Here is a 12,983-nt window from a genome sequence, read left to right on the forward strand (position 1 = left end):
GTGTCCTACAAAATGTAAGAAGAGAATGAAACTCCAACGGCCTTGATTTTAAAATATTTGTGTGCTCTAGTTCCTAGTCTCTGCACTATCTTAACAAGGAAAAATAAACAAACAAAAACCTTCCTTCTATATTCTCTAATGCTTCCTAGATCTTTTGATTTTCTTTCTCCTTTTCAGGCAGACAGATTAAATGAGAGGGTATCCTTAACTTTGTCCACTGTCAAGTGTTCAAACACCAATGACAAGATGTGGTGGTACACATTTGCAGTCTCAGCTTCAGGGAAGCTGTGGCAAGAGGACCATGGGTTTGTTTTTTGTTTGCTTGTTTTTATTTTTTGCATTATAATTTTTATTAAATCATTCATATTACATCTCAATTGTTATCCCATCCCATGTATCCTCTCATTCCTCCCTCCCCTCCCGCTTTTACACTATTTCCCTCCCCTATGACTGTGACTGAGGGGGACCTCCTCCCCCTGAATATGATAATAGGGTATCAAGTCTCTTCTTGGTAACCTGCTGTCATTCCTCTGAGTGCCATCAGGCCTCCCCATCCAGGGGACGTGGTCAAATATGGGGCACCAGAGTTCGTGTGAAAGTCAGTCCCCACTCTCCACTCAACTGTGGAGAATAGGATCATGGGTTTGAGGTGAGCCTGAACTGCTTTCGAGAGATTCTGTTTTTTAAAAAAAAAAAAAAAATCAAGGGCATAACTTGAGTCTGTGAAACACGGCAGCATTTACGCACACAGTTGTTCAACTGCTTTCCATGTCCACTAACTGTAAACTGATATAATAGTGCAAAACTTTAAAAGATGTAGCAAGGAGCCAGGGGCAGTGGTGCACACCTTTAATCCCAACACTCGGGAGGCAGAGGCAGGTGGATTGCTATGAGTTTGAGGCCAGCCTGGTCTACCAAGTGAGTCTAGTTCAGCCAGGGCTACAAAGAGCAACCCTGTCTCGAAAAACCAAAAAAAAAAAAAAAAAAGAGAAAGAAAAAGGGTATATATTAAGCAATTTTAGTGGTTGCTATATAGTAAGTTTGAAGCTCTTTCTCTTTTTTTTAAGCTCTTTTCAACATACTCAGATTCAACATTTCTAAGACTTTATAGCTTTACTATATACTATAGATTGTATTATATTCTATTTAATGTCATTTTATATTACTGACATTTTAGCATGTTACGTGTATTGATTTACATAAAGGCTGGACACTAACTGTGTAGACTTACTAAACTCTGACTACTCTAGGGGGAAATAGTGACACCAGAAAACAGACTTGTGGAAATGGTTGGTTACAGATAATGATGTAACAAGAATCATTAACCACTAGGCTACACTGGGACCATCTCAGTTTATCCATTTGTAAAATGTAATATCATGTCATCTAAATTGCTAAGGTATTAAGGGTCTAAATAGAATAAGCCTTGATGCTTAATATTTACTTAAAATATTTAACAGAAGAACAGTAAATAGTATTTTTTTAAGATTTATTTATTTTATGTATGAGTGTTCTATCTGTCTGTACACTTGCATGCCAGAAAAGAGCATCAGGGTGCAGGACAGATGGTTGTGAGCCACCATGTGGTTGCTGGGAATTGAACTCAGGATCTCTGGAAGATCAGGTAGTATTATTAACCATTGAGCCATCTCTCCAGTCCTAAACAGTATTATTTATTGCATCAAATTATATAAATGATCAATATTAAGAGAGCCCATCACTAGATAACTATCTCCTTCCTATTTATAAAAGATCTGACATTTTAAGCTCACTAACACGAGCTTTATATTTCAACAATACTGGAATAAAATACCTGCACCTGTAAATCTCAACCTCTCTTACCCAACATGGAACCAAAGATGTCCCAGGTGCTCACTAAGTCCTCTAACACTGAGGTACATGCATGACCCTATGTACTCTTTTATTCTGAGAGAGATCACAAAATGCCCAGGCTGGCCTTGAACTTGACACATCTTCACCCCAGCCTCCTGAGTAGCTGGGATTACAGGGCTAAACTTCCAGGAATGAATGGCTTCATTCGGCTCTTAGAGACAGTGACTCATTATGGTTTCTCTAATCACATACAACTCAAAATAACTCTGTTACATGAGAACAAGAAGTGTAGATGTGGGCCGGGCGTGGTGGCGCACGCCTTTAATCTCAGCACTTAAGAGGCAGAGGCAGGCAGATCGCTGTGAGTTCGAGGCCAGCCTGGACTACAAAGCGAACAAAGCGAATCTAGGACAGCCAGGGCTACACAGAGAAACACTGTCTAGAAAAACAAAAACAAAAAAAAAAAAAAAAAAAGTGTAGATGTGAAAAGCCAGAGCAAGCCAGATGGCATCTTGAAGTTTTGGAGACTTTCTATCTCTGGTTGCCCCTTCTCTGGCAACAGTTCAATGACCACAGCTACATTTCAATAAGAAAGAGGAAGAGGCTGCGCCCACCTCTTCCTGGAAGGATACCTTTACTCAGTTGAACAGACAGTGTCTATCATCCCAGGTCTCAGAAGACAAACAGGAGGACAACTCTAAATCTGAGTCCATGGTGAGTTCCAGGCCAGCTAAAGTTACACACAGATTCCTCCTGTCTCAAACAACAGAAACACAAGCAGGATTCACTGTGTGCAGATACTATTGTTGCTTACTCTTTACATTTAGCTGCAAGGAGCCTGGAATGTTTTTATGCCAGGTTGTTTGTTTGTTTACTTCTTGATGGGGTTTTTGTTGTTGTTGTTGTGGTGGTGGTGGTGGTGGTGTTATTTGTTGGTTTTTCAAGACAGAGTTTCTCTGTGCACACTCAGCTATCCTGGACCAGGCTGGCCTTGAACTCATAGAGATCTATCTACCCACCTCTGCCTCCAAAATGCTGGGATTAAAGGCATGCAGCAGCAGCAGCACCACCACCCCAGCAAATGATTTTTTATTTTTTTTTATTTTTATTTTTTTTAGTTTTATGTGCATTAGTGTTTCACCTGCATGTATGTCTGTGTGAAGGTATTGGATCCCCTGGCACTGGAGGTACAGACAGTTGTGACCTGTCATGTGGGTGCTGAAAATTGAACCATGGGGCCTCTGGAAGAGCAGCCATTGCTCTTAACTACTGAGCCATCTCTCCAGCCCCATTATTTTACTTATTTAAGGTTGTTTATAGCATATGTTAAGTATGTAGCAAAATATTAAATAATATTATTTAAAATACAAGTAACACTACAGCAAGCCATTGTAATAAAATTCAACGCACACAAAATTGGATGGATGGATGGATGGAGAGAGAGAGAGAGAGAGAGAGAGAGAGAGAGAGAGATACCCTCTTAGAGTAAAAGATTAGGGATATGAAAAGAAATAGAATTCTTCTAATCTAGTGAGATGGCTCAATAGGTAAAGGAACTCACAGAGATCTGCCTGCCTCTTTCTCCTAGAGTGCTGGAATTACAGATGTGTGCCGCTGCGTCCAGCTGTTCTTTCCCCCTTAATGGAATTATTCTATTATGCTTTGTATATATCCTATACATAGACTTTTAATCAATTTAAGGGGTAATCATAAAACAATAATACAAGCAGGATGTGGTGGCACATGCCTGTAATCCCAGCACTTGGGAGGCAGAGGCAGGTGGATGGTTGTGAGTTTGAAGCCAGCCTGGTCTACAAAGTGAGTCTAGGACAGCCAGGGCTACACAGAGAAACTCTGTCTTGAAAAAATGAAAACAAAACTAAAATCAAAACCTATAGTACAAATTATATCAAAACAAGGCAAAACTAGATAATTGATGTGTTAGGCAATATAACTAGGGATAACATATGAGAGTCAAAACAAATTAGTATGTGCTTTCCTCTGTGCCAAGTGCTTTGTGAAAACTATTTCTTCTAATATTCACAACACTCCTGAGACCTTCGTAGTATTTCTAGGAAAGAAACCTGTATTTCTCTCTGTGTTAGCCTTGGCTGTCCTGGACTCGCTTTGTAGACCAGGCTAGCCTTGACGCACAGTCATCTGCCTACCTCTGCCTCCCAAAGAAACGTGAATCTTTAAGTATTAGCACAGACTGCAACCATTACAAAACCCACAGAGGGAGACTGTAACCATTGCTGACCCAAGTCTACGTTCTTAAATACTGGACACATTACCACCAGACTCTATCTATGTCCCAATGTCCAGTCAGAACAGTTCTAAAATTCATTCTGGCCTTTTAAGGTTAGCATTCCAGTCAAGTGGGACTTCTGTCTCCCACACAGAAGGACATGACATAAGTAGCTTTAACTGAATGCCTCTCTGCTAGAAATTAAAGAATCAGGAAGCTTGAGGTGTGTGTGACTATGATAAACACACATGTGTTATACACACATATGAAGGCTGGAGAGCTAAGACTACTTGGTAAAGAGCTTGCCATTCAAGCATGAGGACCTGAGTTCGGGGTAGGTGTGGGCCACGCCTAACCCCAGTGCTGATGGGGTAGGGACAAACAGACCCTGGACTTACTGTCCAGCCAGCCTAACCTAACCTAAGACGGGCCCTGTTGAAAAGCAAGGGCAATGACTCCTGAGGTTGCCCTCCGGCTTCTATACACGTACCTGAACACACTGTGCACATACACATACAGGAACATGCAAAACACAGAGAGATGAAGATGAAAGTCTATGGAAACAAATGTGCAAGGGCTACACTGAGTGGGAATATCATACATTTTGAGGCTCAGGAAGTCTGTATGGTTGATTGCATGCCCCTCAGAAATATACAAAGGAGGAAGCCAAAGTTAACACAAGTAACAGGCAAGAAAGGTAAGACGTTCTATTTAAATATTAGTACAATCCTTAAATAGACACAATGCATCTCTTCATAGTTGACCAAGGCATAAAGTTACAAACTAGCACACACTGACCTCATTACCTGCAGTCTACATCTATCTAAAACTGATTGTCCTTCCCATCCGCCCTGCACCATAATGTTCAATTACACATGCTAAAATCCTCATTTTATTTTAATGTAGGAAAACTAAAGATACTAAATAACTAGCACTTTCGGTGTGTTTAGGACTACCAACAACCACTTGCTGAGTACATTGGAAAGCTTTATGTATTCAGAATCAGTCCAAAATATAAGTTGGCCAGGTGTGGTGGCACATGCTTTTAATCCCAGAACTCGGGAAGCAGAGGCAGGTGGATTGCTGTGAGTTCCAGGCCAGTCTGGTCTACAAAGCAAATCCAGGACAGCCAAGGCTACAAAGAGAAATGCTGCCTCAAAACAAACAAACAAACAAACAAACAAACAGACAGATAGACAAACAAAACCAAAACCAAAAACCAAAGGCAAAACATAAGTCAATGAATGATCAGTAAAACAAAACTGATAAAAATTATTACCAAACTATTAGGGATAGAGAATCATTTTCAATTAGGATGATTAGGGAAGACTTCAGAGAGATGACTGACTAGATGGAACAGCAGAAGGAAGATGTCTTTTCATCATTTTTTTTTTTTTTTGAGACAGGGTTTCTCTGTGTAGCCTTGACTTGACTATCCTAGACTCACTTTGTAGACCAGGCTGGCCTCAAATTCACAACGATCCGCCTGTCTCTGCCTCCCAAATGCTGGGATTAAAGGCGTGCGCCACCACCGCGGACCCAGATTAATTTTTTTTAAAGATTGAAAAGATAGAAAATATATTCTATGTAAAAACAATGATATGGCTAGAAGAATAACATAATACAGATTTAATGTAACATATAGTTTGTATGGAATACAATATTATTATTCTTGAATACTATAATGTATACAGGAGCCAATGCGAGGATAAAGTATAGATCTGAACTAGTAAGAAGCAGGAAGTCACCAAATGTCTAATAGGGAAATACTTTAACTAGACTAAACTGAGGATCAGGCACAAATTTTGATAGAATTGACAATGCTACCCCCCTCCAAAAAAAAAAACCAAACTAAACCAAACAAACAAACAAAAACAGTGGGACAGTTTTGTTATTTGTCTAGATTGTAGTATAGAGGGAAAGAATAATAATTATAGATTTCTTTGTTTTCTAAATCTTGCTAAAACGTTTTAAGGAAAAATATATCTGTATATTATAGAACATAGAAATGTTGCCTCAGGTTGGGCATTGTGGCCCACGCCTTTAACCCCAGCACTGGGAAGCAAGGCAGGTGGAGCTCTGTGAGGTCAAGGCCAGCCAAGGCTACACAGAGAAACCCTGTCTCGAAAAACAAACAAACAAAAAAACAAAAGTAGAAGAAAAAAAGACATGTTGCCTGTAGCTTTAGCTTTGATTTTGTTCTGTTTTGTTTTGTGGGGGTTTTTTTGGTTGTTGTTGTTGTTTTGTTTTGTTTTGTTTTTCCCCAAGACAGGGTTTCTCTATGTTATCTTGACTGTCCTGGACTCACTTTGTAGACCAGGCTGGCCTCGAACTCACAGTGATCCGCCTGCCTCTGCCTCCCGTGTGCTGGGATTAAAGGTGAGAGCCACCACCACCCGGCAGCTTTAGCTTCAAAACAGCTGTTTACAACTTTAATCACTGTGTCATCTCATGATATCAGCTGACTAGGTCCTTGGCTCCCACTGCCTTGCAATTACTAACTAAGCCTTCCTCAGGCCCAGGCTTGAGTGAGAACCACCCTTCACTAGCAGCCCCATGAATCAGCGCTGTGACCCAGCCTCCCTTGACTGGAAGGTGTGAAGAAAGGCTCACAACCCTGCCATCATCACAGGTGAAGTTTCTGCCCATAGTCACTTAATCTCAAAGGAGCACTTCCCGTCTTTGTTTAGTACCTGACACCACTGAACATCGTCTCTTCCTGAAATTCTTGGCTGTGGGACAACTGCAACTAGCTACTTAACTAACGATTCTAAAGCAGGACACGCCACGCAGAAGGCTACCACAGAAATGCTTTAGTATGTTGTTGGAAAATATTCAGATATGTCAACAAAATTCTGATTATTAAAAACACCAAGAAGCTTTATACATAACTCAGTGATAGAGCACCTGCCTAGTGCACAAGGCCAGGACTCCATCCCTACCACAAAAGCAGAAGAGGAAAGGGGAGAGGAAGAGAAGAGGAAAGGGGAGAGGAAGAGAAGAGAAAAGGGGAGAGGAAGAGAAGAGGAAAGAGAGACGGCAGGGAAGAGGAAAGGGGACACTTAAGAGGAAGCAAGGCTGCTTCCATAACCATCCGTGAGACAAAATGATCAGAAAGCCTTTAGAGAAACACAAACTCTCTACTCAGTACAATCCAGCAAACTTAAAACAATTTCTGAAAGGAATTCTGAACATAATTACAAAGATGGTCTCCACATGGCCCTCTACCTTTCACATAGCTTTACGGCTTCTGTTGCCTACGGCCTGCGAGCTTAGTTAGCAAAGCGTGCGGAAAGTAGGCTCAATAAACAATTTACCCAAAGCTCATTTCTTTGTTACTTATGAAGACACATTTTTTTTCTTTTCGTTTGGCTTTTTTTGTTTTGTTTTGTTTTTGAGAAAAACAAAATGAAAAGATGACAGTATGATTCACAGCAAAATACACATGCAATAACCTGTTATAAATTAAAAATTCATCTTAAACGATTTTAAAGTACCTTAAAGGTATTTTACAAGTATTTAAATAACTAGAAGTATTAAACTTGAGTTGCTGAAAATGTACACATTCAACTGGCTCGTGGGAGAAAACTGTAAGAGTTTTATTGATAGATATCCCTTACTTCTTTTTTAAAAGATTTACTTATTTTATTTGATGTACACGAGTGCTCTCTCTGCATGTACACCTGCATGCCAGAAGAGGACATCAGATCACATTATAGATGGTTGTGAGCCACCATGTAGTTGCTGGGAATTGAACTCAGAACCTCTGGAAGAACAGACAATGCTCTTAACTGCTGAGATATCTTTCTAGTCTCTTAACTCAATTCTTATTCTCAGAGAAAACAAATCATCCTTAGAAAAATGACTTTGGTCTTACTGTGTCAACGTGGTCAATCTTGTGACATCACTGTTGAGAAACCTGCAACAGGAAAGCAGAATTAGCAATCAGCTGAATCACACTTGAGTAAGTAATTTCAGAAACCATTTCTTTAGAGCTCTGCCTTTATTCTACATACATTAACCTAAAGTGAAGGAAATACAAAATTAGCAAGACACAAAATGTCTGGTACTTTATTATTGTGTGGCAGGGTGGGCTTTGTTCAGAGTCAGCAATACTATTTACTTAAAAATAAACTATAGGACACTGGGGCTGCAGGTCTTGTTTATTTCCAGATATTTATAAAAAACAAAACAAAACAAAACAAAAAAAAAAACCGCTGTGTCTTAGATATCTCACAAAGTGGGACTGATTATAAATACTTCCTCTAAGATTAGCAGTCCAACCTATAGTCAAAATGTCATTTATTGAAAACAGGAGAAATTGCTTCACACTAATCCTTATCAAAGATTAAAAGTATCACTGGGATGGATCCAATATAAGCCTCGAACCCAAGGGAAACTGTACATTAAGCCACTTCCTAAGCTATTAATGACTTGCAGTTTATCCCTGAGAAATCTGACCTTCTAGAAACTTCTTCATTAACAAGGCTTTATTTAAGACCTCTCTTAAATGCTTTAGTATTAAAAGAATAACACACTTGTCAGTGTTTTAAGTCTAATAGCTTTCATGTGTTGTTCTAACAAATCCTCCTATCAACCCCCGCAAAGAAACAGGAGGTGAGTAATCATCAGTACACACTCAGGGAGGAGCTTGCACCACGGTGGAGAGTAGGCCCAAACAGAAGGAGCTGTCACGGCCTTTGTAGACACCAGGCACACAGATGGTGCACTGGCATCCATGCAGGCAAAACACTTGTGAACATAAAACAAAACAACAAAATACAAAACAGATGCCGCCTTGATATCCCAGTCCACACCACTAGCTCTAAGTTCCCTGAGGAAAGGTCGCAGGAGCCCTGCTGTTACAGCTGGGACCTAGCAGCTAGTCAGATGCTGAGTAAATGAGTGAACAAGTAGCTGCATCTAGTATGATACAATCATCTGTAGAGAGATGCAAATGTACCTAAAACACAATTACTATTGCCTATTTAAGTAAAATAAGCCATAGCAACCTGATGAACATTTTTAAAAAGCCACTGCAGGAAACATTTAAAATTCTTACAGTTAAGTAAACAAATAAAACAAGGTGGTGAGTGATGGAAAACTGGGGGTTGTGGATTACAGTAGGGTCTGGATCATTAAGACTTAACACTTGTGGAAGTAATTGAAAACCCAAGATGTTTTTTGTTTGTTTGTTTGGGGTTTTTTTTGTTGTTGTTGTTGGGTTTTTTTTTTTTTGTTTTTTTTTTTTTGGTTAAAAACTTATGCATGCTTATACGCCCATATGTGTGATCTACAGTGATGGTAAAGGTCAGGAGACCTCAAATGTCTAAGGATTCTCCGACCCCCTCCTCCCATCACACTGTAGACGCTCTGGGCCTGGGAATAGCATAGCACCTGGCTTTATGTGGGGTCTGTGGACCAGACACTGTTCTTTATGTTTACAGAGCAAAGCGTCTTCCACTGAACCATCTCCCAGGGCAGGATACGAGAGGACTGCATGTTAAATTAACGATGATACCAAAGACCATTCAGTATTCTAAGTGACACGGTAAAATAAACATGTAGAGCAGGGTGACTTTTATTTTGAACAGCCAGTAAAGTCCATGTTACTATCACTCATTCAAGTGGAGGTGTTCCCACAAGCAGGTAAAATTTAAAATAGTACTGAAAATGTAAAACTAATAAGATGCTTCATAGCTTCCATTTCATCAAGTTATCTAGACTTTTAGTCTGGTTAATTTTGGAGTTTGGTTTTTTTTTTTTTTAAATATCCAACATCTTTTTTTACAATAAAGTTTATTTTAAATTTTTAAAATAAAATAATGCAAGATTTGAAAATAAATCATATAAGAGTATAGTTCAAATCAAGAGTGCAGGTAAATGGAGAAAGAACAGAATGCCCAGCAGCACTGGAGGGATTCGTATAGAGAAGGCTCCTGAGAAACAAAGGGGCATCACAAGGCTTGCTGACTTGAAGCAGAAAAATGGAAGATAGCAAAGACAAGTGAAGAGCATCTCTGCAGAGCAGCTGTACTGAGGAGCTTCAAATAATAGGGAGGAGTCAGGGAAGATGAGCCTGCGAACATTTCCCTCTCAACTACCTCACACCATCAAGGCAAACCACAAGAGGCTACATCGACTGTATTCTCTGGGTCCAAAGGACTGCCTTCAAGGAACGCCATGCCTTTCAAACAGAAAAGCAGTGACTACTATTTGATACGATTTAAGCTGCAAACATTTGTTTCCATATTGAACTGGGTGATGAATAAAACAAGCAGGTGTTAGTTCTTTCTTTCTGTCCGTCCAGGCTGTTATGTAGATAAGGATATCCTCCCTCTGTACCCATGGAAACACTATGCTCTCCTTTTAATCTTACAGTAAATGGTAAAAGAGTTAGTTCAAGTATAACTACACTTTCTATAAAGCTGCAGTGTTGAAGAGGTAATAAAATTTATGTAAATAGGTGAAAAGAATATTCATATACTAGATAAAAAAAATAAAAGTAAATGCTCTGTTTTTATTTTGAAAAAGTACAAGATTATGTTAAATATACATATACTTTACTTAAAATATATATGCTTTACTGAAAGCCTAAGTTCACAGTATTAAATGAGTTTGGACTTTGCTTTTTTGTCACAGCACATTTTACACATGACTTAGCAGGTACGAGCAGAGGGAGAAAAACTGTGTGGAGCTAAAATGACTCCAGAGAATAAAGCCAGACAAAATAAAACTTGTCATAAAATTCTCAAGTGGCTTTTATAAGGAAGAGATAACTCTTTAAAATAATGTTAAAACTAGGAAATGTAGTCAAATTACACATATAAAAAGTAATGTTTTATTTTATGAAAATATAATTCAACTAATATATTGGTTATGTACCATTTCTCTACAAGTCACTGTTACATTATACAGAGAGTCTGCAGCTGTATGGAGCCTCAGAAACCAATGTTTCCCACCTACAGATGTGACAGAACCATTTTAGTCATTTTTTAATGAATATTTTTCAAGAAATTAGCATGTACTGCTTTCATCTTTACTCTTACTCTGCTCCAAAGCAGAAGGATGTTCTTTTTTTTAAAAGTTTTTTACATTACTTATTATTGTTTTTGTTGTTGCTGTTGTTATTATTATTGTTGTATGTGCATGTGTGTGTGCGTGTGCCATGTGTGTTTTCATATGTACCACAGGTGAAGTCAGAAAACAACTTTTGGGCATCAGCTCTCTCCTTCCAGGGACTGAAGTTAGGTCATTAGGCTTGGCAGCATGCTCACTTACCTGAACCACCTCACCAGGCTAGCCTTTTTTTTTACTTAATGAATTTTAGCATACAATCTTACCCTGTACTTGACAATATTCTGTAACTGAAGTATTTATATCTGCTGAAAGGAATGAAAGAAATGATACCTCCTTATTTTGTTCAGCCAGCTCAACATGGAAAGAAATGTTGATGACACCTGTAGTCATTAAAAGCAATAGTTACTCAAAGTTTGTTTTATTTGTTTCCAAGACAGAGTTTTTCTGTATAGCCTTGACTGTCCTGGAACTTGCTCTATAGACCAGATTGGTCTTAACTCAGAGATCCACCTGCCTTTGCCGCCTGAGTGTTGGGATTAAACCCTAACCCGCCACCACCCAGCTTGAAGATTTTTTTTTCTCTGTGTTGTTTAAGAGGTAGTTACATTAAAACAAACAAAACAAAAACACGCCTGAAGATATAACTCTGTGGTAATATGTTTGTTTGACATGTATAAAGTTTAGGTTTGAATCCCAGAGCAGATAAAAATAAATAATCATTTCCCAAGATGAAGATAAGAAAAATAATTTCGGGCCAGCGAGATGGCTCAGTGGTGAAGAGCACTGGCTGCTCTTCCAGAGGTCCTGAGTTCAATTCCCACCAAACACATGGTGGCTCAAAACCATCTGTAATAAGCTCTGGTGCCCTCTTCTGGCCTGCAAATATACATGCAGGCAGAACACTGTATACATAATAATAAATAAATAAATCTAATAATAATAATAATAATAATTTCACAAATCGCATGCGTTTAATGTGTTTCAAGCATTGCAAACTTAGATTATGAACATAAGGCAAATTTTTTTTTAAATCATAGACTTCTTTTTCCCTTATTATTTAATCCTAAGGACAGATCCCACAGTCTGAACTAGACCCCCAGGATCACAGGCAATTCCTATTTAGAGCAGAGAAGACGGCATTTATAAAGAGAAACCTGAGGGCTGGCGATGGCTCGGTAGTTAAGAGGGGGCTGCTCTTACAGAGGACACAGGTTTTGGGTCCCAGCACCCACCATTTCCTCTAACCCCAGTCCAGCAGAGCTGACACTCCCTTCTGACTGAATGACGAAAAGAAGCAAAAGGGAAGGACATGGCTGTTTGTAGGCCTGGGGGAAGAGAAGGTTTATTGTAGATAAAAGGGAGACCATAACCAGAGGCGGGGACATCCAGGAGAATCCAGTGTTCACGGCCCTGAGCCATGGAGGGAAAAGAAGAGAGGGAAACTGGGTGAAGCAGCCCAGGGGGCAAAAGATAAGAAGGAATATGTAACCAAAATGGCTGCGTTACACAGGAAAGAACCTCTGGGGGAGGGGCAGCCCAGCCCTGGGCTGGAGATTTTGGGGGGGGGGGCGGGGGGGGGAGGGGCGCACTAATATCGGGAGGTACGCCAGCCATACCCTGTAAGGACTGAGGGACACTTGAAAAACCTGGTGGCAAGGTCTGGTGTTTTTTGTTTTCTGGGGTTGTTTGGGGTTTTTTTTTTCGGGGGGGGGGGGGGGTTGGGGGAGGGTGAGGTATGTGATATGTTAAAAAAGGTACCTCTACCCCTTTGTCCTGGAGTTTGAGACTTAACCCCTCTGAGATTACTGCATGCAAGTGGTGT

The 12,983-nt window shown here is 39.7% G+C and overlaps 1 protein-coding gene across 7 annotated transcripts in view; it reads right to left on the reverse strand.

Annotated features, from left to right (window-relative positions):
- The window catches only part of BAZ2B (bromodomain adjacent to zinc finger domain 2B), a 223,544-nt gene that overhangs the window by 166,264 nt on the left and 44,297 nt on the right, over nucleotides 1-12,983 (reverse strand). For all 7 annotated transcript variants that reach the window (XM_084799792.1, XM_084799788.1, XM_084799791.1 and 4 more), the window contains exon 2: nucleotides 7,959-8,000. The gene's annotated coding sequence lies outside the window, so the exon portion shown is untranslated. The remainder of the gene's footprint in view (nucleotides 1-7,958; nucleotides 8,001-12,983) is intronic.

This window comes from Acomys minous (assembly GCF_964271855.1).
Source record: "Acomys minous genome assembly, chromosome: 10".
Lineage (NCBI taxonomy): Eukaryota > Metazoa > Chordata > Mammalia > Rodentia > Muridae > Acomys > Acomys minous.